Below are 18,324 nucleotides of genomic sequence, written 5' to 3'. Positions count from 1 at the left end.
GGCCTGGTACTGGCCTGGTACTGGACTGGTACTGGCCTGGTACTGGCCTGGTACTGGCCTGGTACTGGCCTGGTACTGGCCTGGTACTGGCCTGGTACTGGCCTGGTACCTGTAGCGTTTCAACCTAACTATTCTAACTTTAAAATTCTTTGTCGAATCAGACATTAAAGTTGTGGATGGAGGTGGCTTCCACAACTTCCTCTGGTAGGACATTCCACTTGTCAACAACCCGAACAGGGAACAAAGTACTTTCTTACGTCCCTGAGGCTAAATTGCGTTTCCAGCTTCCACCTGTGTCCTCTTATCCTACCTTCTCTCAGTCTGAAGAGGCAGTTCCTGTCCACTTTAATCCCCTCAGTATCTTGTAAGTTGTGATCATATCTGCTGTGTTCCTTCTATCATCTAGGGTTGGCAGATTTAATTCTATTAGCCCAAGTTCGGACGAATTTTAATAGTCAATTCGAAGAGAAAGTAATGACCTTTTCTCCATTTTCTACTGTGATTGATGAAAGGTCAGATGTTGCGGGTACAGAACAACTCCCAATTTGAGAATGAGACGCAATAGTGAACTAATCTATGAAAATAATCGACTATTATCAAGTCGTATTTGGAGTTATGTCGAGTTGTGTCTAGTTATGTCTAGTTATGCCTAGTTATGTCTAGTTATGTCTAGTTATGTCTAGTTATGTCCAGTTATGTCTAGTTATATCTAGTTATGTCCAGTTATGTCTAGTTATCCCTAGTTATGTCTAGTTATGTCTAGTTATGTCTAGTTATTCTTCATGTACCCTGAGGCAGGGAGGCATGTGAGTGTACACCTCGCTGCCACACACACACACACACACACACACACACACACACACACGCACACACACACACACACACACACACACACACACACACACACACACACACACACAGTGCTCCCTGGAAAGTAAACACATCTACCCTATCTCCTCTCTGCATCCAGTCTTACGTCTTTTACGTGAAGGAATGCAAGAAGGAGCGAGACAGAGGGAAAGAAAGAGGGATAGAAACGAGACGGAGCCAGAGAGAAAAAGAGGAATGAAGACATATAATGAGGGAAGAATGAGGGAGAGAGGAAAGATTAGGGAAGGGTTTTGAGATGGATGGATAGAGAGGGATGGAAAGTATAAGAGATAGAGGGTGGAAAGCAGGGAGGGAGCGAGAGTGAGTAGGAAGATGGACCGAAGGAAAGGTTTTAGATACGTATGAATGATGGGAGAAATAGAGGGAGAGAAAGATAAGCGTCAGAAGCACCTACGTAGAAGAGATTGAGGCTTGTGTAGGGATCATGAGCATGAAGGTGAGGGAAGACTAGGGGGGGGGGGAGGAGGAGAGGAAGACGTCACAGGAAGACAGCCATTTAGTCATAACTGTGATTTCCCTAGGGCCCCCCTCCCCCCCTTAGCGTCTGCTCCAACACTTATGCGATGCTCCAGCATGGTGGAAGTGGTTGGGCACGTTGGCTACGCCAATGGAAGCTGTTGAATAAGATGGCTACACGAGGGGAAGGTGTTAACAAGTTGTCTACATTAGTGGAAGTTGTTAAAAAATGAGTGGATAATGCCTTCATTGTATGAACGTGATCCTCGTAAGATGAGTTCTCTCTTTGTATAATGTCTTATCTCTGGAATTAATGCAAACATGTTCCTCTGCTAGTGATCATATTCTCGGCTTCCCGCGTCGTTACGACTGTAGAGTCATTATGACGGTAGAGTCATTACGACGGTAGAGTCATTATGACGGTAGAGTCATTATGACGGTAGAGTCATTATGACGGTAGAGTCATTATGACGGTAGAGTCATTATGCCACTACCGTCCACTGGAGACCACTGTAACTCCTAACTACATCTGTGACACTAATCATCCAACACACTGAACATCTTCTATATTTACACGATTCGTTCCAGTCGCTCGGAATTACAATGTTCCAAATGTTCCAAAGTCAATATAATGTTCCATATCTATGATACATAGTCCGTGTGAATTTCAAACTTAGTTCATTTGCGTTTAAGCATTTTGTTCATGGAATATCTCGAGTGTATTCACCTCTTTGGAAGAGTGACGAGAGTAGACCAGGGGAAAGCGACAAGGCATTACGACTATATAGTACTGGGAAAAGGGATCAGGATAAGAATTTTGTATGGGACGGGGGGAAAAGGAATGGTGCCCAACCACTTGGACGGTCGAGGATTGAACGCCGACCTGCATGAAGCGAGACCCCTGTTGGCGTCAATTGGAAAAATAAAGAAAAACCCGGAGACTCGAGCCTAGACTCGGCAGGTCGTCCGGGGCCTCGTTCAGGTGAAATACCTGTATCAGTTTGTAAAGCGCTTCCTTCTCTTGGAGACGAGCTGCATAGGGGAGATGAGGTGGTCCAACATGATTCTCAGGTACATTTTGAAGATCGTGGGTCACACCACGAGGCCTCAATGCTTTAATCAGTCCGATATGAATAACATGAAGATTTAAGGCTTTCAAAAGAGGCATCAAAACCATTAGTTTCGAGACTGAATGAGCTCAGAAACAAGTCTCAGATGTCACCAAAAACTGTGACGATCTGTCAATTAATTATTAATCAATCTTGACATCAGGTTATAATATGTTTCCATGTAGAGGCTTGAATTTGTCTATGGGAGACATACAGTAACATGAACTGTAACATTTTAAGGTATTACTTCACTCCTGCAAGCTCAGCCTTCCTTCAGGTCGTTGAGAAAATTACTGTCAAGACTCTTGTAACTGAGTTGGGGGCCGTCGTGTCCGTTTTCCTTCGAGAAAGTTTTACTCCAGACACTTTTAATTCCCACAGCTCCAGCTGGGCTTAAGTTACCTCATGTGTGTGTGTATACATTATATATATATATATATATATATATATATATATATATATATATATATATGTGTGTGTGTGTGTGTGTGTGTGTGTGTGTGTGTGTGTGTGTGTGTGTGTGTGTGTGTGTGTGTGTGTGTGTGTGTGTGTGTGGTGTGTGTGTGTGTGTGTGTGTGTTTGTGTGTGTATGTGTGTGTGTGTAAGCAAAGCATGAATGAATGTCCCCCCCCCTCCCCAAGTACATATATCACCTTTTAACTTTGACCTCCCAGAGGATTCGAACCCAGGCCACCACAGGTCACCCCCACCAACAGCACAGGTACCTTCACCACTGCTCCATTGATCGTCCATACGTAATGGTTGATCGTGGAACCCTTAACCCCGCTCTTTATCCTCCTCCCCCTCACACCTCACGTCTCCTCGCCTCCTCATACAAGCTACAGAGCCCGACAGAGCTCCTCTAACACGAAGTATTAAAAGTCTCAGTCAAACTAGTCCAAAATTTCGTTTCATTCCGCTACACCAAACTGTAGCAGAACCCGGTATTACATTAATGTTTTTTTTGTTCGGAAAATTACCCAAAACGTATCGACTTTTCCCACTCTCATGAACTCGGACGAGAAAATGGTCAGGTACATTGTGAAAAGCTCTGCCTGTCCTCTCATGTAAAACTTTTTTGTTTTTATGCAATAGACCTTTCCATTCGTGTGTGATTTAATAGTAACAATTTAAAGCCGTGTGACATATTGGCGTTTTCTATGCAGCGGCCTCGATAGATTTGGTGCATTGCTTGCGTTCATACGTTTCAGGTTTGGTAACGCTATTGTATATTTTTTATGGAGTGGCAAATTGAGTGAATGGTCTGGGTGAGAGTTGGGTGAGAGTTGGGTGAGAGTTGGGTGAGAGTGAGGGTTGTGTGAGGGCTAGGTGAGAGCTGGGTAAAAGTTGGTTGAGAGTTGGTTGAGAGTTGGTTGAGAGTTGGTTGAGAGTTGGGTGAGAGTTGGTCATAAATAATACCTGTTAAAAAAAACAAATATTTTTTTGGGGGCCTTTCATTAGAACATTCACAACCCAATATAAAGTACATCGGTAAAGCGACATTACCTCAGGCCAATTGCCAACCTCAACAACCCACTTCAACAGCCCACCTCACTCCACCTCAACAGCCCAGTGCTCCATTAGATAACCTCCGCGGTGTTCCTCTTTAACTACCATACATTTTATATACAAATAAATACACAACATTCACTTCCTACGACCAATCCTGGAGTATGCAGCTCCAGCCTGGAGTCCGTACCTAGTTAAACACAAGACAAAGTTAGAGAAGATTCAGAGGTATGACACCAAACAAGTCCCAGAACTGAGAGGTATAAGCTACGAGGAAAGGTTAAGGGAGCTAAACCTCACGTCCCCTGGAAGACAGAAGAGTAAGGGAACACATGATCACCACCTAGAAAATTCTCAGGGGAATTGACAGGGTTGACAAAGACAAACTATTTAACATGGATGGAACACGAACAAGGAGACACAGATGGAAACTTAGTACCCAAATGAGCCACAGAGACGTTAGAAAGAATTTGTTCAGTGTCAGAATAGTTAACAAATGAAATGCATTAGGCAGTGATGTGGTGTAAGCTGACTCCATACACAGTTTCAAATGTAGCTATGATGAAGCCCAATATAGGCTCCAGAATCTGTACACCAGTTGATTGACAGATGATAGGCGGGACCAAAGAGCCAAAGCTCAACCCTGCAAGCACAACTAGGTGAATACAACAAGGTGAATACGACCCATTTCCGCTGAGCAGTTCCTCACCATTTTTCAGTGTTTTGCCCAAACTCTTTTCCTCCTGCTTGAGCACTCCCTCACTCACCCAGTCCTCCCACCTTCCTACCCACCTTCCTACCCACCTTCCTACCCACCTGCCCTAAACATCTCAAATTGAATAGTTTACCATCATCATTTCGTTGAAGATGGCCAACCATCTCAATATGGTTCCCCTCAGTTTATGTTCTATGAACGTCTGTATTGCACATCTATGATATTTTCATCTCTTATTTAATGTTTTCTCCTAAGAGTAAAAGTGCTTCTCAAATTGTCCAGATCAACTTGTTTAACTAGTGGATATTCACGTTAATTTCACACCATCGTCTGATAGCCGTAGGTAACAGCTTGGTTCGCCAGTCCTCACAGACACTGGTTATATATGTTGAATGTTGCTTCTCCTATCCAGAGGTTTTATTCGCCTAGCCAGTTTCCTTTCCTATCAATCCCTACTCTGAACTTACACAAATTTCTCCTATCTATCCCTACTCTGAACTTACACAAATTTCTCCTCTCTATCCCTACTCTGAAGTTACACAAATTTCTCCTTGAATAGTCATATATATCCCAGGTATTTAAAGTGAGAGATTTCACTCAGCACTTCACTGTTCTTCATTTATTCTCTCATTCGCATCAGGCCTTCAGTTACAATCTTGCTTTCTTTTCTTCCATCTTTCATCCTCATTAGGCATCACAAGGGGTTTTCTCCGCCTCATTTTAATGTAATATTCAGCATTTATCATTCTCCAATGTCTACCAAAACATTCTTATTTACCTGTCCACCAGTCTCCCCGCTACATTTCCTTACTTTTATATGCGAATGAGCTTCGTGTTTTGTAAAAAAAAAATTCTTGAGTTTTTCTTCCAACCTCCTTAATAGCTCTGGTCTTTTTTGTTTTTTTGCTTAACAGATCTTTTCATATATCTATTATTTTAATCTTCAATTTTCTTTTTAGTCTCGTTAATTTTTTATTCATAATATTTTCTTGTTATTATTATAAATGAGCAGTGTAACCGCTTCATTTCATTGCCACGTTCCACTCAGTCATTCACCATTCACTTTAGGATAGAAGAAAATGTATATGCTGTTTAGCATTGTAAATGTGTGGCCACGTCTGTGGTAGAAAATAATAATAATAATAATAATAAATTTCTCGATTTTCTTAACCAAATACTTACTTGGAGTTCACTTTGTTCATCGTCTTTTTCTCCAAGATCACCACCATTTGTTCTTTAGTTCACATCTCTCAGATCTCTCTCACTCACCTTCTAGAGTTATGATATTTCTCACCTTAGGATTCTTGGGAGTGACGATCTCTGTTTCACCACTTGCCAAGCACCAATATCTGATCCCATATACCAGTTAATGAATAAATCCACAAGGGCCGTGATGGGGATTCGAACCTACGTCTGAGAGGATCCCAGACGTTGCCTTAATCGACTATTAAGATTCTTGTACAGTTAACTGTACGAGAATCATCTTATCTTATGAGATGATTCTCATCTCATCCCCCCTCATCTTACCGCATCATACACACACATACACTTTTCTCATAAGCACATCTATATCTTAAAAAAAATGAGTATCTCCAAGGGAGAAAAACCAGACGATAGGAGCTAACCTCACTAAGAATTGTAGGGTGACTGGTGGGTGGTGGGGGACAGTCATAGGAAGGAAAGGGGGTTCAGAGATTGTTCTCAATCTTCCTCCTTTGCGTGGCACGATAGAATCAAGAGAGACCTTGCTGCAACTTACTGGGAAACCCACATATGTTCCAAAGATACATGTATTTTGACAAGATAATACATTCACAAATTAAATCGATTGTGTTATGAAGTTTACCTATATATAAAGACAGTGAGCAGTGAGGAAGGTGACAGTGATGAAGACAAAGAGTAGTGAGGATGTGGCTTCCACGTCTCCCCCCCCCCCAATCACCAACGTCGGGTCCCCCAAGCGAGAAGTCAATACACTCTTTTGTAACAGTTCTGCAGTATTTACCGTATGCGGCGTATTATTTATGTACATTATTGATCCCGAATTATGTATTCATAATGCAGTACTCTCAATGCACGAATTTCCTCATCGATAACCATTTTCCCATAAATACCTGGAGTTAAAACTACCACCTATCACGTCATTCAGTGGGGGATACCCCCATCTTTATAATATACGTAACGTAATACACTCTGTATGTCTTCAGTATTATACCTGGACTGTACCTGGATGAGGTTCTGGGAGTTCTCGTACTCCCCCACCCCCCCAAGCCCGGCCCGGGCCAGGCTTGACATGTTTGAATTTGTTCCAACAGGCTGTTGCTGGGAGCGGGCCCCAGGTATCCATTGCAGCCCTGTTAGCCAGGCATTTCTTGCAGGAAATTGTCCCATTTTTTCCTTGAAGATTTCTAATTTTGTTTCGGCAATATTTTTCGTACTTGCTGGGAGGATGTTGAACAACTGTGAACCTCTGATGTTCAAAGAGCGTTCGTAGATTGTGGTCAGGGCGGCTCTACTCTTCACTGACTCTTTTCTGTATTTTCCTCTATATCGTTCACTCTATATGTTATTATATATGTGCAATATTATATATTTTATTACATATTTTAATATGCAAATTTGGGACCTGACCCCCAGCATTTTCCATGTATATATAATTTGGTACCTTTCTCGTCTCCTTTCTAGAGAGTACATTTGGAGAGCTCTGAGACGAGCCCGATAGTTTAAGCTTTATTGTGTCTAAGCGACCAGAATATGTTCTCTGTATTCCGACTATTTCGGCAATCTTTCCTGCTCTGAAGGTGGAAGTATTGGGCAATACTCAAAGCAGAACGGCACAAAGGATTTGAATAATTCAACTAATCCATCTTAACATGTTCTGCAATCTATCCAATCGTTTTTGTAGCTGATTCTATATTGCTTGGTTGTGCTCACTAAGCGTTAGGTCGTCAAACATTACTCTAAGATCCTTTACTTGTTGCTTTCCTACAATGAACAGATTTGTGTCATGAACCCTGAATTTTGTTAAAGGTCATCATTTTTACCATATATGAATACCTTGAAGTTATTACTGTTAAACATCATCAAAACCTGTTGACCAGACCACACACTAGAAGGTGAAGGGACGACGACGTTTCGGTCCGTCCTGGACCGAAGTCGATTGAGATCAAGTCATCATCAAAACCCTACACTTATGTATTTGTGAATTTTATGTAAAGAACTACACCAAGTCCTTCGTAATCTCCTGAGTGCTTTGTCAAGGTCTGAGTGTGTTATTAGGACGAGACTTACAATCTCAACGACTAATGAGGCTGGTAGCCTGGATCCAATCGTTTCGTCTTTCTTGACCTCCTGACCAGGAGTTGCGAAGGGTCGCTGACCCGGGTTGCAAAGGTCATTGGTCTCCAGGAAACTGGAGATCTGACTCCTGTGCTAACACACGCTACACATTCAAAAACAAATGAAGCCTTGCCTCTTTTAGGCTTTAATTTGACTTATAAACACAAGGAGACGCAAGAAATACAACCAGAGATATAATTTTTTGCGCCATCTTAATCATTAGTTATTAATTAACACACTTCTTCCTTACATTTTATAATGTCCTTCTCTTCCTATTCTAACATTTACTCCAATCTTCACTGTATTACCATTTCAAAAGAAAAAACACATGTTTTTCTTTGGATCAATTTAAGGGTTAAATTATTCAGCCTCCAAATCATCAGCTGCACCTGTGCAGCTGATGATTTGCACAGGTTGCAGCTGATCAAATCATCAGCTGCAGTCCTTAATTATTGCTCTCATAACCCTCACAGTCACATGAACCTCCTCGTGTTGTGTGAGCCTTGGACAGGAACGTCACTCCCAGATTCGAGGTAATTTTGACTTTTAATGGAGAGAATTTTGGGAAGATGGGTCCCAACCCCATGCACTCGCCCCTATAACGCAGGGGATGCGAGGCTAATTGCCCCACATAATGGAAACCGGTGGAGGTCACCCCAAAAAATGGTATAATAAAATCCCAGTATTCAACACAAATAAAACTCCAGTGAATATATTCACCACAGGTGCAGCTGATGACAAAAAACCCGTCATGGCCTAGAGCTTAAAGTCAAAAATACTTGCGTAACTATATCGTAACAATAACAAAATTCATATATTCGAAGCAAAACCATTCAAAAATGATATCACTGGAGATATTCAGAGCACAATGGACGTGAGTTTTGAGGACGAGAGCAACTCAAGCAGCTTCTATAACAGATCAAGCATCACCAAGGCTCGCCCCCAGAAACAGATGCTCGCCTATAATTGGAAAACATTCCGAGGAGCATGGCAAACAAGCCTGATTTCCGGCGCTCTACATAAGAGGCGTCCATTATCTAAATACAATGAAACCAAATTGGGTCAATAATTCACGGGTATTTTCTCTCTCGGATATTGAGATTTCCTATTTGTTCCAGCTTCATTTACACACTGAGGAGGTGGGGCTCACTCCCCCCCCCTTGTGTATGGGGAGGGGGGGGGGAGTGATGCCATACACTGGAACCAGTGGTTCTATACACTGGGATCAGTGGTTCCATACACTGGGATCATTGGTTCCATACACTGGGATCAGTGGTTCCATACACTGGGATCATTGGTTCCATACACTGGGATCAGTGGTTCCATACACTGGGATCAGTGGTTCCATACACTGGGATCAGTGGTTTCATACACTGGGATCAGTGGTTCCATACACTGGGATCAGTGGTGCCATACACTGAGATCAGTGGTTCCATACACTGGGATCACTAGTTCAATACTGGGATGAGTAGGTATATGATAGGATGAGTGGTTCTATGATGGGATGAGTGATTTTATGCTGGGATGAGTGGTTCTATGCTGGGATGAGTGCTTCTATGCTGGGATGAGTGGTTCTATGCTGGGATGAGTGGTTCTATGCTGGGATAAGTGGTTCTATGCTGGGATGAGTGGTTCTATGCTGGGATGAGTGGTTCTATGCGCTAGGACCAGAGAACATTGGACAGGAAGCTGTGGTTCTATACACACGGAAAATGCCTCCTTACCCTTGGACTATAAATTCCATTATCTCATACATTAAATATAATTTTGTCAGAATGCTTAATCGCAAAATGTAACAATGATATTACTATTCCTCTTTTTTCGATTACGTTCATGTATTAAAGATTCGTTTAAAAACCGAAATAAGACAATATTTATATGCATGAAAATAACTTAGGACACGAGGGGAATGCTGTATAAATTTAGCCACAGGAACGCTGATATTACTGGTGGCCAGGAAACAAGGCAATGTAACCAGTCCACTCGGACCATTCCATTAGCCTTAACTGGCAGTTGATCACTGTGTACCTCTATCCTGATTTTTAAGGCGTCCAGCTCCTCCCTCTCATCAATTTCCAAAGTTGTTATTGATCAAAAACTGAATATCTCTTTGGTTTCAAACTTCTGAGTGCACGTAAATTGAAATTAAAAGTGATCATTAATATATTCAGAACATTAATATTAATAATTTATGGACTATCCAAGTATTTCGAATTTAATTAAGAAGCAATTATTGTGATGTGGGTTATTCTAATATTCAATGATTACATTCTCAGTTACTGTAAGTGGGAGAATGTCTGCCGCTGTCAGTCGCGAGTCAGCATAGCAGCTCAAGGGTTGTTATACGGTTACGGTTTCCTTTTTTTTTAATCCGAATTTATAATGTTATATTCACGAACCTGAGCACTGAGAGCATCGTCTTTCTGAAATTATTTCTAAACTCTATGACCAATAAATCTTTCATTTGATCAATATATAGTTTTTCCCATACATTTCATTGATAAAATTAGCACATCAACTTGTTTCGTATTGTCCTAAAGTTAAAAATAAAAAAATATATTTATTCCTACTTAATCGGGTTCTTTAATGTGTCTGAAATTTAGATTTTATACCCCGTACGGTGCAAAATAATTTACCTTATATTCCATGACGCTAGAACATAAGAACATAAGAACAAAGGCAACTGCAGAAGGCCTATTGGCCCATACAAGGCAGCTCCTATCTATAACCACCCAATCCCACTCATATACATGTCCAACCCGCGCTTGAAACAATCGAGGGACCCCACCTCCACCACGTTACGCGGTAATTGGTTCCACAAATCAACAACCCTGTTACCGAACCGAACAACCCTGTTAGAGTTTGTATAGTGTGAAGTCCTTAAGACGTATCCAGCATGAACACTCCAACACACATAAAAGAAAAGACGTTACGTTTCACTGAGAAGCAAATGAATGATGTTTTCTTCAAAGAGACTTGCAAAAGACTGGACAACATGTTAGAAGTCTGAGAAGTGATTGTTGGGACTGGGATATAGATCGATATTCACTGGCTATTCTGACTGTGGTTCCTTATCTCTTAACTAAGTGGATCGTGTGATATATTATTGCTTTGAGGTCTAATGCTATCTTGAGATTATCTTGAGATGATTTCGGGGCTTTTTAGTGTCCCCGCGGCCCGGTCCTCGACCAGGCCTTCACCCCCAGGAAGCAGCCCGTGACAGCTGACTAACACCCAGGTACCTATTTTACTGCTAGGTAACAGGGGCATAGGGTGAAAGAAACTCTGCCCATTGTTTCTCGCCAGCGCCTGGGATCGAACCCAGGACCACAGGATCATAAGTCCAGTGCGATGTCCGCTCGGCCGACCGGCTGCCTCATTCATCCTCACTGGGTGCATTCATCATTGTAATACACAGGAGATAATACAGGATAGGTCAGTATTGTACATGTTTTATGATTCATTAAATGATGAGTATTATCATTCTGAGGTAGGATTGAGTAAACCAGTAATAATCATTTAGGATAAGATGATAATTGTGATGAGTAAGATTTAGTATGTATTTATTATACTGTCTCGTATACGTTTTTTTTTTAAATATTAGTCTTGTAAGACTAACAATCTTCGTGTAACTATTGCTAATATTGATGTAATTATTATTGTTTAATTACTACTACTCTTCTGTATTATTTATTGCTAGTAAATGTGTATTACTAGCAAGTAAATATGTATTACTAGCAATTATTTATTACTTTGAGTTTTAATTATTTGTAGAATCATTATTATTCAAGCAGTTGCTATGATTATTTATTCCATTTGAATGATAATTATTCGTGTAGTTATTACTATCATTCTGGTAACTATAATTATTATTCTTATAAATATTATTATTATTCATGAAATAATTAAAATTATTATTGGATCATTACTGATATCAATCCTAAAAATAATCAAACGCAACATTCATTATCAGTTATCAGTTCACAAGATGCCAGATTTTGGGGAAATCAATATATTTAGGTCAATATATTTAGGTCAATATATTTAGGTCAATATATTTAGGTCAATATATTTATATTTATTTTTGTCATCGGCATATTACGAGAGCGAGTTCCATTAATGTTCATGTTCAATGACTGTAACTGAAAGTCACAGGGACACATCTTGTTCGGTATTTAGTCTTGCGGAAGACAGCTCTTGCAAGACTAAATGGACTCATGCTTTTCGTAGACTTTGCACAATATTGCTTTAGATTTGGCAACCCGTCCTTCAAATAGACAGTTGCGTTATAATACTAAATAGACAGAGTACATTATTGATCTGTACCGTTAGTATATTAATACACTAGTTACTGTCCTCATATATCTTCTTACACCAAATAATCCCCAGAAACGATGAATTTGTTTTCTCTAATGTAACATATATATTTTAACACTAGCTCTCCACATATGTCAGTTGCTTAATTTAGAACCTGTCCTTGAGGTCGATCTCGAACCCATTGTTGATGTGATGACTTATATTGAATTTTGTAACTAGCTCATCAAGATTTTAACTTGCTTAGCTAAATGAATTGTGGGGTTCAGTCCCTGAGCCCATTATGTGCCTCTGTAACCCTTTCCACTACCGCCCACAAGATGGGTATGGGGTGCATAATAAATGAACTAAACTAACTCTAATGTAACTGGTATGCCGTTTTATTCTTTCAAATTTTGCGTTCAATTAAGTCTGTCAAGTTTTAATTATTTCGATATATATGTTTTGCACAATGTTGTCCAAGATAATCCAATCTTCCTTGTGAAGTGAACAGTTTGCAGGTCATTAGGTATGACAGACGAGCAGTCACTGGCACTCAGAGGAAGGAAAACACAAGATAACGAGTTATGATATAAACGAATTACGACACATTCTCCATCACTATATCTGTGAGTGTTCTGTAATAAATGATTTCAGAACAAATGGTTTGAGACACTTAGAGCTCTGTAACTCATTGAGACACTCAGGAATATTGGAGGAGTGTTGAGTGTGTCTTAACTCTAAGACACAACACTCAAGCCTTCTTGCCCCCCCCTCAACACTGTCGCTACACCACGACGTGTTTCCCAACATGACAAGTCCTGCCCTTGGTGTCTTGCAGTCATCCGAGGAGAAAACTCTCACACAAACAGCACTTACCTTGGAGGAGGCCTGGTCGACGACCGGGCCGCGGGGACGCTAAGCCCCGGAAGCACCTCAAGGTAACCTTAAAGAACAAGCACCAACGTGGACCACCAAACACTCACATCAAGTCTAACACTATCAATATTAGCACTAACTGAACACCACGAACGTCAGACCCATTATGCAGCTCTAGCACGGAGACCCTCCCACCCCCATAATACCAGACTGGTACGACAGTTTTATAGAGTAACATGCAGCATGGATTAATGAAACTGAAGTTCACGTCACTGAAGGCAACAGCTGAAGTGACATGATCACAACTTACAAAATACTCAGTCGAATCGATAAGGCAAAATAAAATGGACTTAGCGCCCCCAGGACCAATAAAAGAGGGGTCTCGGAATCCCCACAACCAATGACAGAGATCTGATACTTACCCATAATTGTTTAATGGTAACTGCGTGTCCTGGAATATTTAAAAAAAAAAATCATGGGACACAACAGTCAAGAGGAACATACCTTAAGCTGGTGGAGTTGTGTCCTGCGATGAGCTAAAAAAGCCTTACCTGTAATGACAGAAAAAGTCATTATTAATGTGCCTATTGAAGGTCCTATATACACATTATAATCATATACCACATATATAACATATGAATGGTCACATCCACCTCCATGTTGGTATGCTGGAGGTGGAGACGGAGGTCACCCTTGAGGCTCAAGGTGGTGCTTACCTTCTCCTGGAGGATGGTTGTGGGGTCCGTAGTGGGGTCAGACACGGGGGTCAGCGCTGACCGAAGTGGGGTCAGACACGGGGGTCAGCGCTGGCCGTAGTGGGGTCAGACACGGGGGTCAGTGTCAACACTACTGACCACGTGCTCACTAACATAAACAAAAGCGGTGTTGCCAACACTTCTCACCACATGCTCACTAACATAAACAAAAGCGGTGTTGCAAACACTTCTCACCACGTGCTCACTAACATAAACAAAAGCGGTGTTGCCAACACTTCTCACCACATGCTCACTAACATAAACAAAAGCGGTGTTGCAAACACTTCTCACCACGTGCTCACTAACATAAACAAAAGCGGTGTTGCCAACACTTCTCACCACGTGCTCACTAACATAAACAAAAGCGGTGTTGCCAACACTCACCAATCACTCACAATGCATTAAATATCCAGTACGAGACGAGCAACACTGCAAGAACTCAAAGTACCCAAAAAGTTCGTCATTTTACCACAACAATAAAAGCCAATTTCCACTTTTTATTTCCAGTAAATCACTAAACTTTCTAAACTTTAATATTTAGTCACGTTAACATTTAGTAGCGGCGTGTCCTGCCCTTCGTGTCCTGCCCTTCGTGTCCTGCCCTTCGTGTCCTGCCCTTCGTGTCCTGCCCTTCGTGTCCTACCCTTCGTGTCCTGCCCTTCGTGTCCTGCCCTTCGTGTCCTGCCCTTCATGTCCTGTCGCTATTCTACAATGCACTTTCAGGATTTTGTTGAACACGAAACATAACACAAATACAACACTGTAATGTGCTAGTCCACACACTAGTGTTAACTAACAGGCAGGTTTGTAAACACGACAACACTGTAAGTTGCTAGTCCACACACAAGTGTTAACTAACAGGCAGGTTTGTAAACACGACAACACTGTAAGTTGCTAGTCCACACACAAGTGTTAACTAACAGGCAGGTTTGTAAACACAACAACACTGTAAGTTGCTAGTCCACACACAAGTGTTAACTAACAGGCAGGTTTGTAAACACAACAACACTGTAAGTTGCTAGTCCACACACAAGTGTTAACTAACAGGCAAGTGTGTAAACACTACAACACCCAGTGTTCACAACTGGGAGTGAGCGAACACTTGAGAAGTTGTTGAGATAGACTTTAGAGGTGGTCACAACACAACTATCACTCACAACCATTACAGTAACACTGGCCTCACCCGCCCCACGAGACGCGCAACACAATCTGCCTTCCCACTTTCCAATGAGTCTGCTAATTAACCCATTTAAGGCCAGGTTGTGTTTCCTCACAGCGCGGCACCACGACATCCTCCACCTGCTTATCTTACTCCATCTCTTGAAAGGTATTTAATCCTTTTAATTTAAATGGGAATAAATCAGCTGATGGTTGTAAACATCGACTGGGTTCCCGGCTCCCAGCCGCCGGCTCTCAGGTGTTGACGTACGAGAATTTCCAGAGTGGTGCTTGTTACCCTTCCTGTTAAGGCGTGGTAAGAGGCTCTCTGTACCCTGGTACTTACTTGTACCTGCGGTACTAATGATCGTTAGCGGGGTCATTAAATATGGGTCGTGGCGACTGGTAGAGGAGTCCTGGAGCTTAACTGTTCACATATGGTAACCCTAAATTAGGTAATTACTAGATTTTATTTAGAAAATAAATTTAAGAAGCGAAATGGAAATTTGCTGAATAATATATGACAGTTATGCAGCTACAATAAGCGTATTATAATATTTTAAATCAATCGTTTTTTTACTTTAATTTAAAAATATATAATTGATTAATTCTACCGCTCTCTCTCGCGCTGTCTCTGCCATTCTATAGCCAGCAAAGCTTCAGATGCAAGTTTGCACTTTTATTATCTAATAAAACAGCTTAATATTAAACACAAATAAAAAATATTCCCAGTACAAACTCGTATTACTATGTAACTCCCAGACGTGTATAATGAAATAAACAGTATTGATATAATTGGTGATAATATAAAAACAATATAATAGCGATGTATCGCAATATGTTTGAACATCCAATCATAATCCACGATACAAGTGACCTGGGCTTTCATTCGTTAAAATTGGTTGTTTACGACTGTCAATGGGAGCTACGCTTTGTGCTATCTGCTTCCTGTATTATATTTAATCATACGCTCCAATTCGTCAGGAAAAATAATTATGATATCAGATAACATTAATTTTAAAATGTTAACAGTAAAGAGAAGTTTTCAGCAACATTATCATTCAAATATTACTTTGTAGATAATGTAAAGATACAATTCTTGAGAGAACTTGGCACCTCGAAAAGCAGCGTTGCAAAGTTTAACACCACCCCTACTTGAAGGTGAAACAACTCCCCCCCTACCTGAAGGGGAACCACCCCCTTCTAAACTAACTGAACTAACCAACCGCAGAGAACAGATGTCTGCATTTCACTATTTACTGATGGTACAAAAATTATGAGAAATATAAATACCGAGAACGGCGCTAGTCAAACATAGAAAGACTACACGAATGGTGTAGCAAGCCATGGCTCGTAAATTTGCCTCTAACAAATATAGTGTTATGAAATAGGGAGCTGGGAAAAGATTAATATATATACGTGCCTTAATAAAAGTTTGTGAGGGTACCACCTCTGGTGCCAATGTGGGGACCCATAGCCTCGGAGAAGAAAATAAAAAGTATTCAGAGGAGACCTTGTGGTTTCTCACTGAACACTAATATTATCTTCTCCTACCACCCCCATTCTTTTGTATGTACACATATATATTTACTTTATTTGAACTTTGTTACAAAAAAAGAGTTACATATGGGTTACAAAGATGGTTATCATAGGTTGTCGAGTTCCTCCAGCTCCTCAGATGGCGGGCAGGAACCCTGGATACAGTGCGCATTCCCCCTCTGTATCGCCACACTGAGGCGCTGGAAAAGAAAGCTTGCAGCTCTTGGGTCCCTTGTTGTTTCAATGCTCCTTGTTTTGTTTCAATGTGCCTTAATAATATATACCTGGAAATAAAAATGACACAAACTCGTGTTTTGTGTCACACACACAAGCCAGAGACCAACAGCAGTGCATGAAAGCCTCACAAAAATATAATTACTTTATTGAAGAGTTTCAAACCAATAATAATGTTAGCTATCATATTGGTACCGGAGATATACGGTAAAGAGTTCAGAGGAAATATTTCATGAGCATAATTTCACTTAAATGGAGAAACGCAGCAAAAGATTTTAAGATGTTAATTTGTTTATGGAATGGAGAAAGGGAGAGCAAGGATACACAGGTTGCCATGGCAGGGTTGTTGTTGTTGTTGTTATAGATTCAGCTACTCGGAATAGGTTCCAAGTAGCACGGGCTATGGTGAGCCCGTAACTTACCTGGCACAGGAGTGGGGCAAATATCACGGGCTATGGTGAGCCCGTAGTGGACTTACCTGGCAGGGGAAAACAGGTTACGTAATAGACAAGAGGAACAGTATTATCAGTGGCAGGCGAGGTGGAACCAAGAGCTGGAGCACATGCCACATACACATACAGTTAAGCACCTATAGGTGAGGACACAAAAATTATTTTGTATAATATTTGCATTTTACATGTTTTTTTCGATAGGTGCATTATAATTAGTACTTGTAATTAGAGATGCTTGATGTGAATAGCAGAATTATAAATATGAGTTTACTTATCAGAGTATAACATGTCGAACTCCGCTCTTCACATTCCAATAACATGATCAATCAAATGCCAGCGTAAAAATTAGCATTCATATATATATATTTTTACCATCAATTATCAATATTTTCAACACAAAATCCCGCAGTCGTTTGATTTACAGCGGATAGCTATGGAATTTAGCATTTTTTTTATGTCGATGTACAATACATTTCAAATACAAAACACACTATTAATGTATTACCTCATATCCATACTACAAGAGAGAATGTCTGTTTGTCTGTTTAAAGTTGGAGGTCATACATTAGGGGCTAGACTTACCCAGATTGGCAGAGGAAATGGTCTAGGGTATGGGATGATAATAGGCTGGTCAGGGTTGCCATAATTCAAGAGAGAGCAGCGTGCCAGGGTCTGAATCAGACCCCCAATGAAAGTTCAAAGCACTTCCCTCCTGCTACTCAACTAAATATTTTCAAAACAAACTTTTCAATCTAATTTCGAAATTTATAATACTATGCACCAATATTCACTAACATTTAGAAAATGAACAGAAATTTCCTGCTGTCAATAATTTGCCCGTACTGGCATAAAACGGACGATTCTTCCACAGCATTAAAGGTTCCTCAAGCAAATCTTTTCACGGGGAAGACATCTGTCACGCAGGGTGCAGTCGCACCTCCACAGATCTCCAGTATCAAGAGTTGATACTGGTAATGGCTCAAAAGGCCCACCAC

General features: G+C 40.8%; 2 protein-coding genes across 2 annotated transcripts in view; one reads left to right on the top strand and one right to left on the bottom strand.

The window, feature by feature from the left end:
• The window catches only part of LOC123759448 (uncharacterized), a 326,826-nt gene extending 312,776 nt beyond the window's left edge, over window positions 1-14,050 (bottom strand). Inside the window, exon 1 of the mRNA XM_069335265.1 lies at window positions 13,908-14,050. The gene's annotated coding sequence lies outside the window, so the exon portion shown is untranslated. The remainder of the gene's footprint in view (window positions 1-13,907) is intronic.
• Window positions 1-18,324, top strand: part of LOC123759447 (neural cell adhesion molecule 2) — a 255,243-nt gene that overhangs the window by 140,380 nt on the left and 96,539 nt on the right. The gene's annotated exons all lie outside the window — the stretch shown is intronic.

The sequence above is a fragment of the Procambarus clarkii genome, chromosome 32 (genome assembly GCF_040958095.1).
Source record: "Procambarus clarkii isolate CNS0578487 chromosome 32, FALCON_Pclarkii_2.0, whole genome shotgun sequence".
Taxonomy (NCBI): Eukaryota; Metazoa; Arthropoda; class Malacostraca; order Decapoda; family Cambaridae; genus Procambarus; species Procambarus clarkii.
The sequence above is the reverse complement of the archived record's forward strand: the minus strand, read 5'-3'. Positions and strand labels throughout refer to the sequence as shown.